Here is a 14,049-nt window from a genome sequence, read left to right on the forward strand (position 1 = left end):
GGTTAACTTTAAATTCCATTTATTGATATGAAAAACGCATTTGTCATTTTGCCAATTTGATCAAATACGAATTTAGATATAAAGAAACTTCCTGGTTAATATTTTGTAGTAATATCGTTATCAATGCAATTTCCTATAGCACAATATGAATTTGTCCACAATCTAGACAAAATATATTTTTTTAACCAAACAATTCGCCGATATGTTTCTCGTACAAATCTGGTGATCGCAATACGCAAGTGCGAAGTGAAATCAAATGTAAACATCGCTCCGTCAGCTAGATAAACTATATCTTATTGTACCTGTTATATATGTGCTTACCTGAATATCAATGCTTACATTGTATTTGTTAATTGTTAACAAACGAGTGACAATCGTTAAACTTCGGCTTCAAAACACGACCATTAATAAGCTACCATATTTTCAAAACAACACTGATCTATTGAACTATTTGTTGACGATTATATGAAATTGATGCAAAACAATTATTAAATCGTGAACAGAAGACTAAGTTTGTGATATATGTATGCATTTGTTCAAGAATTGGATTAGCATTATTTTTCATCGGTCACTCGTTTCATGTGACTTTAAGCGACGTTTCAATGAGTAGACACAGCACTGATGGTTACTGCTCGCGGTATTTTTTTCTATTCATCTAAGGAATATTTAAGATGATTGGTGTCCTTCAAATCTCGAAGGAGTTTTTTTCACCAGATTTAATTCACTTGACTGGCTGGTAGAACTTTCATACATTCGATCAAATTCGATGTAAACAAATTATACTTTAAAGTAAGTCTTTTCTAAAACGGTTGATAACTTCATTTTTAAAATATGTTACGATGTTTAAGAACAATGAGAACAAGAACGGTTTTGTGTTTCATAAAGATTTAACAATTACCAATGAGGATTTTTGCATTGAAAGTCCAATAGTATATCATCGTTGCCTCACTTTTTTTATATGCTTATCAGTACTCGGGAAATCACCATTCCTTTCCAGACACTAAAGGAAGCTGTTAAAAACTCAATAAATTCAGATGAACTATATTTATTTATTCAAAGCACAACATCGAGTCGGAATTCAGGAAAACTATAACACTTGCTTCCAAACTTGTTCTCTTCTGATCCTAAACACATTTTATCGACATTAAATACAATGTTTTGAGAAATTAGAGTGATTGGATATGAATACATATGAATATGTTATAGACTTGAATACCAATGTGTTACTCAAGTATTATTTTTATTTAGAATGCACGGAATATCCAAAACAAATACACGAGTGACATATCAAAAACGAGCACATTAACATGCTTAGTCTGTAATAAAATTGAGAATGGAAATTGGAAATATGTCAAAAAGACATCAACCCGACCAAAGAGCAGACACCAGTAGAAGGCCACCAATGGGTTTTCAATACAGCGAGAAACTCCCTCAACCGGAGGAGTCTTTCAACTTGACCCTAAACAAATATGTATACTAGTTCAGTGATAATGGACGTCATACTTAACTCCTAATAAATAGTTACATGGTATAGACTTATGTACCAATGTGTTAGTCAAGTATCATTTTTATTTCGAATGAAAGGAATGCGGAATATCCAAAACCAACTAGTTCATATATTCCCATATACATTCATAGCCTCATTGCTTTCTATGCTACTATAAATTGTACCTTTTGACAAAGTAAGCGTAGTTTGTTTTTGGTTTCCAATATTTGTATGGTCTCTTTTTGACCAAATTAGTAGCTCTTTACCTATTACGGAGTAAATAAAGGCAACAGTAGTATACCGCTGTTCAAAACTCATAAATCCATGGACAAAAAACAAAATCGGGGTAACAAACTAAAACCGAGGGAAACGCATTAAATATAAGAGGAGAACAACGACACAACACCGAAACGGACCAAGCAACAGACAAAACACCACGAGAATAACAAATATAACATCAAAACCAAATATATGAATTAGGGATAGACAAGTACCGTGCCACGTCTTATCTCAAAAATAAGAGAAAACACAAACGACTCAACGTTAAAATGCAACACAAACACACACAGAAACGAACAATATTATAACAATGGCCATCTTCCTGACTTGGTACAGGACACTTTTAAAGGGGCATAAAAGTGGTGGGTTGAACCCGGTTTTATGGCATGCCAAACCTCGCACTTTAATGGCACAGTTAAATATAACATTGAAATGAAAACAAAATATTACAGGACTACAATACAAATAAAAAGCAGAACATATTAGACAAAGAAAAGCATGATTAATAGATAACAAAAAGCATCAGGTTTAAAATTCAATACGCCAAAAACGCGTCTTGTCCACACGAGACTCACCAGTGACGCCCAGATATAAAAGATCGAAAGTGAAAAAAATACAAAATTGTACAGCACTGAAGATCAAAAGTTGAAAAGGTTTTGCCAAATACGGCATTGTTTGTATGCCCAGGATAAAAACACATTAAATGGAACTCCGATAAACACAGTTTCCCACTTATTTCCATTTGTAACGAATATAAACGTATTTACCGAATTTAAGCTCAAATTGAACTTAAAGTAACCCATGCGTTATACAAAGACATCTCCACAATGATAATAATAGTGACCTATACGAGACTTTTTCAAGTACATGTAATACAACTTCTTATTTGTCAATATCTTCCAACAAATTAATGACCCTACCTTTATGCATCTTTTTACTGAGATTGTTCAATACATTTAATCATTGTAGTTCAAACATATTGATAATTGATTTGTTAAAAAAACGTTTTGTAAAAAACGTGGATCTAAAAAGAGCAACATTTGTATATTACAGCTGCACAACTTGGAACCATGTCTAAACAATGCATTTCGAGTGATATAGTTTTCTATAATTTTCTTATAAATTATTCACACAATAATAAGAAACTCAAATCAAACATAAATATCATCAAGAAGACAACATAATGAAAACAGCAGAACATTTTACACAAATTTGTCTTTTTGTGCGAACTTGCTCATAGGGGAATTTCAATAGTGTATTTTTACTCTCCCTTACATCGCCATGGCTAAAAACGAAAAAAGAAAAAAAAGACAAATAATGGTACACACAACAAAAAACAAAAAAATAAAAATAAGCAACGCAAACCCCGCTCCAAAAACTTTGGATGATCTCATGAGCTCCGGAAGGGTAGGCAAATCCTGCTCAACATGTAGCATCGGTCGTGTTTATTCAAGTAACACATCAGAATCCAGATACGTTAAAAAAAAGTCAGGTACTGAAATCCATTAGTCTGTAATGAAACACTCATATGCCAGAAAAAAAAAACACAAACAAGAACGTTATTCAGAGGAAAATATAGTTTATAAGTGACAAAATTCTGTAGATATTGCATGACTGTCAATCAGACTGCACTCTACTTGAGACCAAATGACACAGAAATTTACAACTATAAGTCACTGTACCGGTATTAACTCATCACCTCAACCTCAGCATTATACTAGAACTTTTCCATATAGTTTACTCAATATTAATTATAACGATGATGACGCATTTTTCTCGTATATCCCTAATAACTTAACAGGTGTTTTTTTTTTTATCTATGCCATGGCGATTTTAAAAATGATGGAAAGTTGATATATATATTAATATATAGTTTGTAATTACAGCAGAGAATATCGCCTCTGCTGGTATAATTTTCGAAGGAAAAATTTCAAGAAGAAACGATTTCCGCTCAGTTAATTTTAAACTCAGTTATCATGTTAATAATACCATCATATAGGAATAAGAAAATGTGGTATATCTAACGACAAACAAAAGCTTTGAAATATAAAAAAAAGTCAAGTCTTGAATAGGCTATCAGTAAGTTAAGGTAGAAAAATTAAACTGTTGCTCCCTTAAATTTTAACAGAATATCAATGTTAACACTTGAAAAAAAAAATTATATGATATAAAAACAAACGGGAATATTTCATTATATCAAAAGATACTTGAATAAATCGCGAATACCTTTGGTTTACAGATGGGTGCACTCCTAACCTGTACAGCAAGTTAACTTGATAACCAGTCATTTGGACTGGTCAAAGTTAACCTGTGACCGAATATAGGACTGCTCTGACCAGTCCTATGACCATAATCTAGTTAACTTGAAAAGCGGACTTGGTCCTAGGACTGTTTTTATGTCTGCCAAAAAGTTAACTTGGAAACAGGTCCGCTATTGATATAAGTTAACTTCGAACCAGTCCTGTCATAAAGTTAACATAAGTTAACTTCGGAACCAGTCCTGTCATAAAGTTAACATAAGTTAACTTGGAAACCGGTCCTGCCACAAAGTTAACTTCTGCTTGGACAAATCCGATCAAAACCAGACCTGTTCCCAAGTTAACTTTTGACTGGTCTGCTCAACACTAAGTTAACTTGTAACCAGGACCGCTCTTCGTTGATTTAGAAAAAAAAAAATTTTAATATCTTTGTTTCGTAGTATAGTTCCTTACTTATTATAATTACATTTATTTTATTTTAAATAATGAAGTATCGTGACTATTTGAGAACCATCCAAAAATGACATCATACGACATAATCTTCGATTGACTGTAATTAGTTATTTACACATTCCGAATAAGATAACAGATAACCTGTGTAAAAAATAAACGATTTTAATGTATGAGTTAGACATGATCTTTTCAAAAGACACAATGTAAGTTTTGTGGTATTATGTTGTTATAAGTAATACACGCAAAATATACACAATATGATTAGTTTTATTGTGCAATAGTTGCATGTTACTATGAATTGTTGAAAATACCAAGAATTTTCATTTGATATTCATTTAAACCTGTGAAGTATAAAAATACAAAAATGGAAGGAGTGGTATTTAATGAGACAACTATTCATTGTGAAAGTATCTTAAGCAATTCATGAAAGATCGCAATATACTATCAACAATGCGCAAAGTCCGTTACAACAAGTAAGCTATGAATGATTATTTAGGACATATTTTGACAAATTGCAACAGGCTAGACAAAGGAATGCCAGTGTCTGATCAGAAAGTTGATTAAGCAAGGCTATATCAAAGCACGTCTCGTCTTTTTTTGTAAATATAAATTCCATGGAGGGTGATGCTAGTGTCTGAGCAGAAAGTTGAAGAACCAGTGGTATATCAAAGAACGTCTCGTACTTTTTTTAAATCCATGGATAATGATGCCAGATTCTGAGTGTTAAGTTGGTGACATTTCTGTTTTAGATTATGCAGAGAATATGCATCTAATAACTTTCATACTTTGAAACACATTTTTTTGTATATCCCTACCATGAGGTTGTTCAATTTGATATATGCCTATTTGTGCTTCTTTGTTAAATATTTGTTTGTTTTATAGTGAATAAGATTAAACACAATTTGACAGCAGTACCCCTGTCTTTTTACATTTTTACCTAATATATCTATTTGTTTTGTTAACGCATATTTATCAATTATTGGAATTGGATGCAACTGTCACTCAAAGGAGAGGTTTAGCCAGCTCTAAAACCAGGCTCAATCCATTTTTTTCTACAAAAGAAAATAAATGTACCAAGTCAGGGATGTGACAGTTGTTTAATGTTTAATTCATTCGTTTGACGTGTTTGGGCTTTTGATTTTGCTATTTGATTAGGAACTTTCCGTTTTGAACTTTTCCCGCAGTCCAGTATTTTTGAGATTTTACTTTGTAGTTCACTCTGTAGTAAGTGTATTGTAGCAAAGTCAATGTAGGACATTCTTTTAGAAAATTATGGGTTTTGAAGAAATAATGGATGCCCTCCAAGGTTAAAAGTAGCTTTAGAATACCCAGAGTTAAGCAAAGAAGCACACATGTATATGATTGACTGTCCGGAAACGGTATGCTCGTCTACTGCAAATATTTACTTTAAAAAATGACAAATTCAACTACCACTCATAAGAGCAAATATTAATACCAATCCAACACTGACCACGTTAACACCTTCAAATATGTACAAACAATCAGCCTTATGAAAACTTCCTAGCATTCAAGCTGTAGAAGGAGTTATCAAAAATAACTATATACCTAGAATGGGCCGGAAAAACGGCAGAACGGTCAGATGTAACTCGACGTGAACCAACACATTGACATTTATATGTTTTTATAATTATCCTACATGTTCATAACAATAAGATAGTGTCTTCCTATGGCTCGTGTATTTTATGAAAAATCTTACATTTGATTCCCAACGATTGTTATTCTAATGAAATTGACTTTGATATATAAGGAATAGTTAGGAGCGTAGGTTGTAATTACATTTATTTAGAAGTTTGGTGTCTTGTTTTACATTAACAGCCCAATGAATATCGCAATTTGCATGCTATACAGATATAGTTTTAAAACACTGCACTGTGTGTATTGCTGTTGATGAGTGCTATATGATCATCCTTTTTTACTTCAGCTGCATTCTCATGACGCCTAGCTTGACATTATGTTAACAATAGATTAATCAACGTTCTGTTTGTTTTCAAGCAGTTTTTCAGAACAATATGAAATTAACACAGGTTCTGCTACCAGACACACAAGCCTAGCATTAACTTCATTATACGACGCCAACTTTCCAGTCAACAACTTAAATGTGTACATGTGTCACACACAAACAAATCAACATTACGAAAACATCAATGTCAAAGTCAATGTATGCCACGATCAGTAAAAATTCCGAAGCGTAAGACAAATCATACACTTTTGACTCAAGTAGCAAGTCATTTCGTACCTTGGCAATTTTGTACCTCTACCAATTCGGACCCAAATTTGCAATTTCGTCCCAACATTTACCATTTCGTTCGCACTATAAAACCATTTCGTACCCTATGAGAAAATTTCAACTACGATTTTATACCTCATGGACTTAATACCTGTTGACCATTTCGTATCATTTATTCGTAGAAGTTTTCATTTTCAGGATATAAAACATGTTGAGCTGACTGTTTAACTCTCAATGTATGAGTTAAAAAAAAAAAATGACAAAATTGTATGCAACTGATTTAATAGCCTTTAACAGTCGTTTTTGTCAGGAAATCCAATGCAAAAGGACACATGAAGAATGCCATCAAAATAAAGGTTCGCATTATACTGATTTGCAAGTTGTGTGACATATCAGAGAACTTGGGGAGTACGAAATGGCTATGGTACGAAATGACTATAATTGTCCATGAGGTACGAAATGTTATTTTGTCTTAAATCGGAAAATGCTTTGTTATTTCATTTTACTCTTGTAATTAGTTGTTATGTTATATTAAATGATTTTTAACGTTGATCGAAATATTGTAGTTGACTGTTTTTTCATCATAACATTACTACAATAAATAAGTGTTTGTATCTTTCGCAGCTAAAACAATGTACAATTGCAGAAAAAGACAATTACAAAACAAGTGTAATTGTACAAAGTTTCAATTTATTTGTTTCTTAGCCTCGTACACGTCTAGCTGATATTCAGAGATTCTGAACAGTTATTGTCTGTATATCTGGTCGAGGTGGCGAATCTGTTTCTTGTTTGGGATTTAACTTAATCCTTTTTTTTAATGAGCAGCAGACAGATATGATTTTTATATGTGAATTCATTAGACGTGACCTCCTTTTTCGTGTCGTCACAATAGAAAATTTAAGGAATATTAAAAACATTTGACATCATAATCGAAGATATATAAATAAAAAAACTAAAATTAAACAAACCATATATATGTTATTAAAAATAACAGTTGCGTAAAAAGTAGTTTCCTTATTACACTATCTCCTCTGTTTTTATCATATGTGTTACAAAACTTTGAATTTCCCGAAAAAAACTCAGAATTTTCTTATCCCAGGGATAGCAAATAGCCGTATTTGGCACAACTTTTGGGAATTGTGGGTCCTCAATGCTCTTCAATTTTGTACTTGTCTTGCTTTATAACTAATTTCATTTGAGCGTCACTGTTGAGTCTAATAAAGACGAAACGCGCGTCTAGCGTACTTAATTATAATACTGGTACCTTTGATAACTATTTACACCAATGGGTCGATGCCACTGCTGGTGGACGTTTCGTCCCCGAGGGTATTACCAACTGATTGCAAGTAGTAAGTACTTCGGTATTGACATGAATATCTATTTTAAGGCATTTTTTTTATAAATTTCCTGTTACAAAACTTTGAATTTCTCGAAAAACTTAGAATTTTCTTCACCCAGGAATATATTACCTTAACCGTATTTTGCACAAATTTTGGGAATTATGGGTCCCCAATGCTCTTCAACTTTGAACTTGTTTGGCCTCATAACTATTTTTATATGAGCGTCACTGATGAGTCTTATGTAAACGAAACGCTCATCTGGCGTACTAAATTATAATCCGGATACCTTTAATAACTATTAACTGATTTTTTTTTCAATTTTTGGTGTTCCGTTCAATTTCAAATTGGGATTGGGTGTAATCGATGTAGTTCTTTTGAGAAAATATCAAAATACAAATAAATAATAAAAAAATATAAAACATAAAACATTTACAGTGTTCTGCTTTTGTATATACAGTGTAACCTTACTAATCCGACACCTGAGTATTCCAACATCCTACTTTAACCGAAACATTTTCATCGTTTTAAAATATGCCTATCCTTCCAGAAAACGCCAGAGTATTGCGGCCCCCACCTTGTTCCAATTCTTTGTTCTTGTCATCCATTGTATCGGACTACACAGGTTACACTGTAGCTGTACATGGTGTGTACCTTTTACTAGTAAAACTCCAATCTATGAACTAAACGTTAATTTTAAATATAGCAGTTCATCTTTATTTTTTAGTTTGCAGTTTTTATATTAAATTTTTTACGAAGAAATGGATAATCAAAACGATTTGCAATTGTTATCTGTCAAATTATATCATCACCTTTCTGATGTTGTTGTTGGATTCGAAAAAGCTGTTAAATATAGAAGATACTTTTATAAATGCTTCGATGAAACCTCGCTCTCCGGACATTGTAAGGTAATTATTAGCGGTAGTAAAGCAGAGGGTCTTGATCTTTCTGGTAGTGATATGGATTATATGTTTCTAGCTCAAGGTTATATAGTTGAAGAAAAGCTTGGGAATACAAAAGAAAAGCATTTGGTGCTAGATACAGATGATGCTCTGCCAGGTTTTGCCTTAATAAAAATTTCGGATAATAGTGATTTTATAGGCAACATCAATGTCATACAGACAGTTGATGGACAACTCTTATAAAACGACATTTTAAAACAATCGCGTTTTCAAGTTATGAATGAAGCTCCTTCAATGTTTGACCTTGCTAAAGTACTGAAACTGGACGTTCAAACACTATGTAAAGTTTAGGGTGCAGCAATACCAACTATGATCGAAGGAGCGGCGGATGTAGATTTTGTTTATTGCCTCCCTTGTCGTGAATGGCCTTCAATTGCAAAACGTTGGTTGCACAGAAGTCGATGCTTCAAATGGGCCTCGTCAGATTTGATGACAGAGGCAATACATGAAGGTGTGTTGTTAGTACCCGTAGGAAGTAAGTCTCCTTCTTCTGAAGAAACCAACACTGAATGGAGGTTTTCATTTTCTTTAACTGAAAAACTGTTAGTTCACTCATTCAATCACACTCAGTTGTTGTGCTATGCCTTGTTAAAAATTGTTCTAGAAGAGATATTTAACAAAATAAATATTTTTAACAAACTTTTATGTTCGTATTACTTGAAGACGGTTCTATTCTGTGTCTTATAAGAAGTTGACCACAAATATTGGTTACCAGAAAACTTATTGCGTTGCTTTTCCTTATGTCTACAGCGTCTACATTATTTTATTTCATGTAATTATATTCCAATTACTTTATACCTGAACATAATATGATTGAAGGGAGATTTTCAAAAATAACTGGAAAACAACTTGGAATGTTTGCAGAAAAACTTCTTATCGAAAATATATGGAAAGTGCTGTTGTCAATAGATTTACTTTCTGATTTACGCCATGATACGTGCTATGTTTCGAAACCCTTAAAAGTAATTTCAGAATTCGATAAAACCATAATTGCTATGAAAATACCAGACTGTACTCAATGGATTGAAGATATATCATGCAGATCATTGAGTTTCTTTGTTCACAGAATTCGAAATGAGAACTGTGAAAAAAAAATTAAAATTATATATGCAATTGCCTTACTAGACCTGTGTAAAAGAAAAGCAATTTCTGTTACAATGCGTTCTATTAATTCACAGAACATCAGCAATAAGTTCTATTATTCTAAATATAAACAATGCTTATTCCATCTACTGCTGAATTTAAGCGGCGACGCCGTGTCCGGTTTGTTACTTCTTGCTACGTTTTTCTACTCTTGTCAGGAATATCGTAAGATGAATGTTTTACTTCAACTTTCAGAGGAAATTATATCTCGGGATTTATATACAGTGTCTATATTAGGGGACTTGTCTGCGGTCAAGCAAACTACTTTTGAAAAAAAGTTAGTTCCTAGTAAACAATTTTACAATTTGCTGATAGTTTTATATTTCACCAAGACCTGTCTATTGACGGAGAGGTTTTTTTTATGGGAACGCCATTAGTTTTTATACGCTATCTTACATTCTTATATTTTTACAGACAAAACAATACAGAAGGAATGAACAGTGCAATTATGATGTTATAGAGGGAAGCTGTTGAAAAATCCCCACAGTTAAATGCTTCTTCCATTACTAGAAATTATTGGTTTTTGGGACATGCATTGTCATTTATTAATGATAATATAATTGAGCGTATTGAAACCATCAGAAGCATGATTTCCACTGTAAAACCTTTTGATGTTACAGGTTTAATACAATATTGGACGGCAGATTTTGAAAATATTATAAGCCCTCTTTTAAAGATTTATCGAAAAGATTCATGAATACAGCCACAGACAAGCTCACGCCTTTCATAATATATATGGTCGACTGTTTTTATATTACAAAACTGACCATAAAGATTCCGTTCATATTTCTGATGTGGAATTTTTAAAGGTGCGAGGAATTCTCATTATTGTTTTATATGATAATTCGACATGCAACTGAAAAAAAAAGTTAAAATGATTTTAATATTGGTGATCTTTACAATGAAAGCTGGTCGTAGATGCTAGCTTGAATAAATCATAGGTATAACCATACTATTGTTGGTTCCAGACATAATGATTTGTTATATATCTATAAAGAAGATGTGTTTTGTTTTGGTTTGACGTGAAACGGAACTTACTGGAGCTAGAGAAGCTCACTCATCGGGAGCGCCATATTGATATTATATCATTAACACTTTCTCTCTATTTCAGAGCTGAAACAGTTAATTTCTACACCAATAACGTGGTACATCATTGTGATATCCTGCTTTATAGCAGTTATTTGGTTGGTGCGATTAATACACTACATGCAACATGAACATCTACAATAACAACACAGAATGGTTAAATATCCAATGATTTAAAGGACATTGTTTGAATCTCTATATAACAAGGCAAAGTAATTGTAACGGATATTATAGGATCAAGTTTACATACAAGAATAATGAACACAATGTACAAACAATTATATCATTATACTTAATATAATCACTCCACTACTTGTTTTTGCAGTTGATATTGATAGTATTCAACTTTGTATATTGCAGAAATCGTCAGAAACATGCATGTTTGATTACTCAATCTTGCAAACGGTTTATAAGATGTGATTGTTTTCTAGGTAGTTGGTTTAGCTCTTTTGTGCGCATGTTTCTGCAAAAGGTTATTCAGAAGGGAATTTATAATGCACGTTATCGTTTCATATGTTTTGAATTTGATTAACTCTAAACATTAGATATATGCCAATAACTCAGGAATATTTAACTGTCTTAATCAGAAATAAAAGCTTAAAATGTTTAAAATGGTAGTTTTGTCAACTTTGCGATTTAAAAAGAAAATTGCAAAACTCTGTTTTTCAGCTTTATCAAAACAAAAATGTTTCGAACTGTTTATTGAAGTCTACTATTTATTTTACTTGCCGCCATATAACACTGTAGAGGCTCAATCATTATAATTTGTTTCTAAAATTATTTTTTGGAGTATTTCTACTGACAAATAACGTTAAATGCAGTGTTTTTCATTTTCAATTTAGCAAGCACATTTAGAGTATTATTACAATTTATAAAAAAAAATCAACATTTGTCTTCTCTCTTCGTGATTCTTTAAACTCAGTAATGTAACATTTTTGATTTATTGAACTATGTCAAAACTATGGTAAAGCTTTCAGGTTTGCGTTTTTTTTTCTATTGATTTGCTTGGTACTGCTTTGAGTTTCTAACGATCAATTTATTTGTTAGTTTTGTCTCAGTGTCAGTGATTTTTGTGTGAATATATTGTTTTTATGTAATTGAAATTTTGTATTATAAATAAACTGATGATTATATTGCACTGCTTTTTGTTTTTTATCGATTATTATAAAAGAAAGAAGAAGGCAGCTATAAATATAGATTCTACCAATGCATCGAGTGTAATAGGATATTTATCCACTCGAGACAGTTAAATTTTTAAATTTAAAACGCTAGGCTCGCCAATGTTTTAAATATTTATAATTTAACTGTCGATAGTGGATACATATCGCTTTTTACACGAGATTTGGTGTAGGATTCTGTTTTTCTAATGAATTTTCAAACATTATGCAGGCAAACTTATTCCTTCTTTTCGACTGATCTGCAAAAAGATGTGCTCTTTCTATGCGATGTCATCAGGCATGGTCGCCTTTTTTCATGTCGTCACAATAGGAAGTGTAGAGGAAAGCGATAAAATACGATGTCATAATCGGATTTTAACCAATGCAGAACTGAGATCAAACGAACCACACGTTGATAAAAAAAAGTTATACAATGGGTAAAAAAAGGAATAAATTGACGAAGAATTAAAGAAATGAATGTACGGCCTTCAACAATATTGATGATAAGATACGTTATCAAAAGAAATCCCTGTACTATGTAATATTTCTTCACAACGTTATTGTTTATCAGTTTTTCATCTTTGCTATTGCATGGTGTAGGTCCGGTAAGGGCCGATTTTAGCCTCAAATTTCAAGTTCATATAACGAAAGATTTAGGTTACTTTTTAAACACTTAAGTGTCTATTTGGATTGAATCGATTAGTTTATGTGAAAATTTTTAACTGATTGAGTTATTAAAAACGCTCCTTTTCAAACTTGAAAATGAAAAATCTATCAAATATACCAAAAACGTCACTTTTAAGATGTTTTTTGGTCAAAAATGAAAATTGTCGCATCCGTGTTAATCCTCAACCTGTATACAGGGAATGTATTATCAGCCAATACAACTTACATTTCAATATAATGAATTTTACTAAAATGCGAAAATTTTGAAGATTTCAGTAATTCAACATAACTTCAAGATGTTATTACTAGATATAAAACAGCCCATCTTTCTGTAGCAGAAGTATTCTACTTTCAAATTAATAGCTTAAAGATAACATTTCAACAATTTTGTAAAACTGCTATATTTTGGGGCCAAAAGGGGGTCTTACTGAACCTACTCCTTTGTTTTGTGTACTTTTAAAATTGAGAATGGAAATGGGGAATGTATCAAAGAGACATCAACCCGACCATAGAAAAAAACAACAGTGGAAAGTCACCAACAGGTCTTCAGTGTAAGGGGAATTTCCCGCACCCGAAGGTGTCCTTCAGCTGGCCCCTAAACAAATATAAACTAGTTCAGTGATAATGAACGCCATACTAATTTCCAAATTGTACAAAAGAAACTAAAATTAAAATATTACAAAACTAACAAAAGACCAGAGGCTCCTGACTTGGGACAGGCGCAAAAATTCGGCGGGGTTAAACATGTTTTGTTTTTCTGCTGGTCTATTTTATTTAGCCATGGCGTTTTCAGTTTATTTCCGACTTATGCATTTGGTATCTTTTGCCTCACTTTTAACAAAGTTTTTTCTATAAAATTGAGAATCGTAGATACACAATTCTTGTTTTGGGTTACAACAATTCATATTTTGTGAAGAATCCCACTGAATCTATCAGAAAATATACTGAAAATGATAGTATCAAAATGCTGAACA

This window comes from Mytilus galloprovincialis, chromosome 14, assembly GCF_965363235.1.
Source record: "Mytilus galloprovincialis chromosome 14, xbMytGall1.hap1.1, whole genome shotgun sequence".
In the NCBI taxonomy this organism is placed as follows: Eukaryota; Metazoa; Mollusca; class Bivalvia; order Mytilida; family Mytilidae; genus Mytilus; species Mytilus galloprovincialis.